The 4,996-nt window shown below is 44.1% G+C and overlaps 1 long non-coding RNA gene across 1 annotated transcript; it reads right to left on the bottom strand.

Moving 5' to 3' along the window:
• Window positions 1-1,351: 1,351 nt before the first annotated feature.
• Window positions 1,352-3,964, bottom strand: LOC138158464 (uncharacterized). Its single transcript, XR_011167655.1, has 2 exons — window positions 3,797-3,964; window positions 1,352-1,622 (listed from the first exon to the last, which is right to left on the bottom strand). It is a non-coding gene; the product is annotated as an uncharacterized lncRNA (long non-coding RNA).
• Window positions 3,965-4,996: the final 1,032 nt, after the last annotated feature.

The following is a 4,996-nucleotide window of genomic DNA, read 5'->3' as shown; positions in this document are numbered from 1 at the left end:
TTCTAGCCCCAGCTCTCTCACTCCTAATGCGCCAGAGTATACTGGGCAGGTCTTCCATGTCTTTGCGTCCCCACTACTTCCTCTGTGAAATGAGGGCAGCACTACTGTACCCACAGGAAGAGAGGAAGGAAGGAATAGAGGGAGGAAGGGAGGAAGGAAGGAATGGAAGAAAGGAAGAAATGGAAGGAGAAAAGAAGAAAGGAAGGAAGGAAAGGAAAGAAGGGAGGAAGAAGGGATGAAAGGAAGGAATGGAAGGGGAAAGGAAGAAAGAAAGAAAGAAAGAAAGAAAGAAAGAAAGAAAGAAAGAAAGAAAGAAAGAAAGAGAGAGAGAAAAAGAGAGAAAGAAAGAAGGAAAAAGGGAAGGGAAGGAAGGGAAGAAGGGGAAGGGAAGAAGGGGAAGGGGAGCTATTCTCATTCCACTAAGGTCAGAACAAAGGAAACAGACACCATCCTAGCTTTGAATTTTGGAACCCATTCCTAACAATTTTAACTTTGTAACAATTCAAATTCTCCCAAAGTAGAATGGACTAGCCCCAGGAGGCAATGGGTTGCCCAGCATGGAGAGTGGGATGACCACTTGATTCCTGTGTAGACGTAAGTTGAACTAGATGGAGTCAGAAGTCCCTTCAGATTTTGAGATTGTGAAATTCTGAACAGTATTTCCTCAGTAAACAGTAATAAAGAAGCAAAGCAATTTGCAGGAAGATGGGCATGAGCCCCAATGAAGCTGGCTCCTCCTGAAAGCATTTCTTGATTAAACCAGAAGGAAAATAAACAGGTGGAAATGGCCCAGCTCGGTTGGCAGCATTTCCATCGTACACTAATTTCATCATGGAGCCATTCACTCACCATGCATCTATGAAGCACCTGCTCATACATGCCAGGCACTGTTGCTTGGTATTGGAAATAGGAAGACAAAAAATGAAACAGTACAAATGGATGCTGCTACATTTGGTTTCTCAGCATCTCGGTGGATAAATGTGCTATGTACAAGGAAGTGGAAATGGAGTCAAGAAAAAGATGAGCAGATTGGCTGGACCAGAATCAGTTTGCACAGAAGAAACTTCTACTGGTGGTGAAACCTCTAAGGGACAGATTCTCAAGATAACTGAAAAGGAGGAAAGATACTAAATACCTGGCGGAAAATGATTGATGGTATTATAAAAATAGGCACTGATTTATAAAACATTGAGCTGATGGGCCACTTGTCAGAAAATATTTGTAGCAGAGAGCAAAACCCATTCAGATAATTTAGGTGAAGTCACCTTGTGGCCATTTCCTGATGCAGATCGCTGCTAGGCACTGATCTTTCTGTCTTGGCTTCTTTAAAAAAAAACCAAGCACACATATCTTGTTAAATACGACCTTTAATCAAGATTGGTGGTGTTTTATCTGACAGAGCTTGACACGATGCCACCAAGCCCTGGCTTTGTTCCTGTTTGCTCTGTGGAGAATTGTGCTCTGGATCCTTAGACACCAGCCACCCTCTAGTCCACCCCCAATCCTGCCCTTGGCCAGACTGTCCAGATGAGGCTCTCGCCCAGTTCAAATCTTCATACATCCTATAGCTGCCGGGTGATTTCCCATTCAATTCAACTCCAACTGTTTGTAGGACCCTAGGACTTGAAGATAGAAGGGGCATTGCAGGTCATCTAGTCTTACCTCGTCACTTTACAGAAGAGGAAAAAGAGACCCAGAGGGTTTAAAGGGTTCCCAAGAAATCATACACATAATAAATGTCAGAGCCAGGATCTGAACCTGGAGTCTCTGACTTTGGTGCTCTATCACATGGAGGATTTAGAAGATACTTTGGTAGTATCTCACATCTCCATTAGTATCAATCATCATTCTCATACACATGTAACCATTAGAGAATGAACAGAAGGAGAGTTCAGACTTCATCAAGAATAACCCTAAGACCTCTCATGGCATACAACCCAAGCCCCCATTTCACAGGTTAAGAAAGTGAGACCTAGATTGTTTATGGGACGTGTGTAAGGCAGACTGATTCTACAAAGTCACCATCATTTCTAGTCCTAGAACCTTAGATCTGGGGCTGGAAGGCACCTCAAAGGTCAGCTGGTCCAACCCTCCTTATGCTGTAGATGAGAAAAGTGGGGCCTTGAGAAGTCCTTTGTTTGGTCATGATCACACACGCAGACGGGTCACAGGTGGGAGTTAACCCACAGCCTCTGACTTCAGATCCAGTGTTCTCTCTACCAAGCTGAGCTGCCTCTCTAAAACGCGTCCTTCTGGCTTTGCAGCAGAAGGAAGTAAATTAGTTGAGCTGGACTCTGGCATCATGAAGACAGACAGAGGGGTGATATATTAAGCCCTGGTGATGGGCCAGGCACTGTGTCAAGCACCAGGGATAAAAATGCAACAAGAAAAAGCCTTTTCCTTCAAGGTGCTCAGACAATACATATATGGAATGTGGAGGGGAGAGGGGAGAGCTGGAGGAATCCTCAATGTGGCATTGAAAATGCCTAGAAGGGCACTGGTGGCATAGACCTGGACAGGAGAAGGCTGGAGCTGGCCTGTCAGAGTCCAGGGCTATTTGACGAATGTTTTGCTTTTTAATAAATTGTCCTGGTGTTCTGTGGGCGGACAGTTAGACTGCTCTTTTCGCGTATATAACTCATCCCTATGATTCGCAGGACTACAGTATTCAGAGCTGTTGTTGTTCAGTCATTTCAGTCCGATCTGACTCTTTGTGGTCCCCTTTGGGGTTTTTCCTGGCAAAGATACCGGAGGGGTTTGCCATTTCCTTCTCTGACTCATTTTACAGAGGAGGAAATTGAGGCACACAAGGTTAAGTGACTTGCCCAGGGTCACGCAGCAAGTTAGTATCTGAGGCTAGATTTTAATTCTTTCTTTTTAATAAAATAGATTTAATTCATGATTTAATTAATTAAAATTAATTTTAATCCTCCTCATCACCAGGAGGATGTCTTTCTGACTCTAGGCCCAGCACTCTGTGCACTATGGCGCCACCTAGTGGCCCAAGCTAGAACGGGCCTTAGAGAGTATCTAGCCTAACCCCCAGGCTTGACCCACATTGAAACCCAGGCTTAAGACATACTTAAATTGACCCATGACCTTGTCTTTACCCACAAGTGGTTGGAGTAAGAATTTTTCTCTTAAACCTTCCTCCCTACTCTCTTGCTGCCTTCATAGCGGTAAGTCGGCCATGATCCCACTGAAGGCTCACAACTAACAAAGTCAGCGACCTTCAAAGCAGCCACTTCCAAAGACCTATACTCCATCTTCCTTCTCCTGCCTTTCAAAAGCAATCCCCATTGAAGAGCATTGCGTCCACCCCCAAAAGCTCTCTAGTTGGGGCAGCAATAGATCAAAGACTAGCCCTGGAGTCAGCAGGACCCAAGTTCACAACTGACCCAACACTTACTAGCTGTGTGACCCTGGGCAAGTCACTTAACCCCAATTGCCTCCCCAAACAAATTTTTAAAACCTCTGTAGTCAAAGGCTTTTAAGGTATACTCCTATGACATAGTTCTCCTTTCTCCTTGATGGCTCCCTTTAAAATTCAGTCTCTTTGTCCTATTAGGACTATCATAATAGCCAGCTGGGGGGCAGGGTCTGCCTACCTCAGGTCTCTCCTCACTCTAATCCATCCTCCATTGAGCCACTAAACTGATTTTCCTAAAGCACAGACACAATCGCATCACCACCACCACCACCACCACCACCCCCCACTCAATAAACTCCAGCGGCTCCCTAGTGCCCCAGGATCAAATACAAACTGCTCTATTTGGCATTCAAAGTCCTTCCTCACCTGCCCCTCCTGCCTTTCCAGTCTCCTTGCACCTCATTCCCTGATGCTCTTCTGTCCGGTGACCCAAGCCCCCAGACAGCTCTACGTTCCACAACCGAGACCCTTCTGTCTCAGCTCCAGGTCTGGAATGCTCTCGCTCCTCCGCTCTGACCACAGAGCTCCCTGGCTTCCTTCAAGTCGCAACTAAAACACCCCCTTTTATAGGAAACCCTCTCTAACTCCTCCTCATTAATCATTTCCTGTTTATCCTGCATGCTGGATATATGCTTTGTATATGTTTGTCTGCATATCATCTCTCCCATTAGATTGTAGGTTCTTGAGGACACAACCATCTTTTGTCTCTTTTTGCCTCCCCCACACTGGCACATAGTAGATTTACTTATTATTGTTTATTGATTGATTGATCCTTCCTTTCCACTGTTCCCAAAACTCTCCTTTAGACACAGGAGGCTCTGGTTATTAGGCATTCACAGAGTCACTGGAATCACTTGTAGTCTTATCCTGTCTCCCATCTCCCTCCTTTTCTCGACTCTTCCATTTTTTATTTCTCAGGTATTCCTACTTCATCAGCCTGCCAAATTTTCATACTAAACACAATGAAAACATAATTTCATTATTCTCCTCAAACCAACTCATTCACGTATCTATTTTATCTTCTTCCTTTTTTTAATTCAGAATTCAACAAATACCCAAAAAATAAGCATTTCCACATGCATTATAATAGAAAAAGTAATAATAATTACAACAACTAGCATTTACATAATTTTTATATTATTTCTATAATTATAAGGTTTGTAACATGATGGCCTCTCGGAGGCAGGTGCAATTATTATCCCCATTTTACAGATGAGAAAACTGACACAGGCAGAGGTTAAATGACTTGAACAGAGTCATACAGCTAATAAAAGTCTGAAGTCAAATTTGAACTCAGGTCTTCCTGACTCCAGACCTAGCATTCAATATACTATCTAGGCACCACCTTCTGATGACGAGCTTTTTCAAACTTAGGCTAGTTCTCAAGTAAGAGACACATTCCATTGTCCAAACTGTGCTCAATGACTCTCCTCCTTCTTAGGAGCAGCCAGGGTTCACACTGAGCTCACTTGGCCTAAAAGAACCTGGGGTCCCCTCCATACAATAATAAGACCCTGGGGAAGGATTTAGTAGACATTCCTCATTTGCCCTGCCTGCCTCACTGAT

The sequence above is a fragment of the Petaurus breviceps genome, unplaced genomic scaffold (assembly GCF_028583685.1).
Source record: "Petaurus breviceps papuanus isolate PSGF00001 unplaced genomic scaffold, PetGlider_PUasm1.0 174, whole genome shotgun sequence".
Classification (NCBI taxonomy): Eukaryota; Metazoa; Chordata; class Mammalia; order Diprotodontia; family Petauridae; genus Petaurus; species Petaurus breviceps.
The sequence above is the reverse complement of the archived record's forward strand: the minus strand, read 5'-3'. Positions and strand labels throughout refer to the sequence as shown.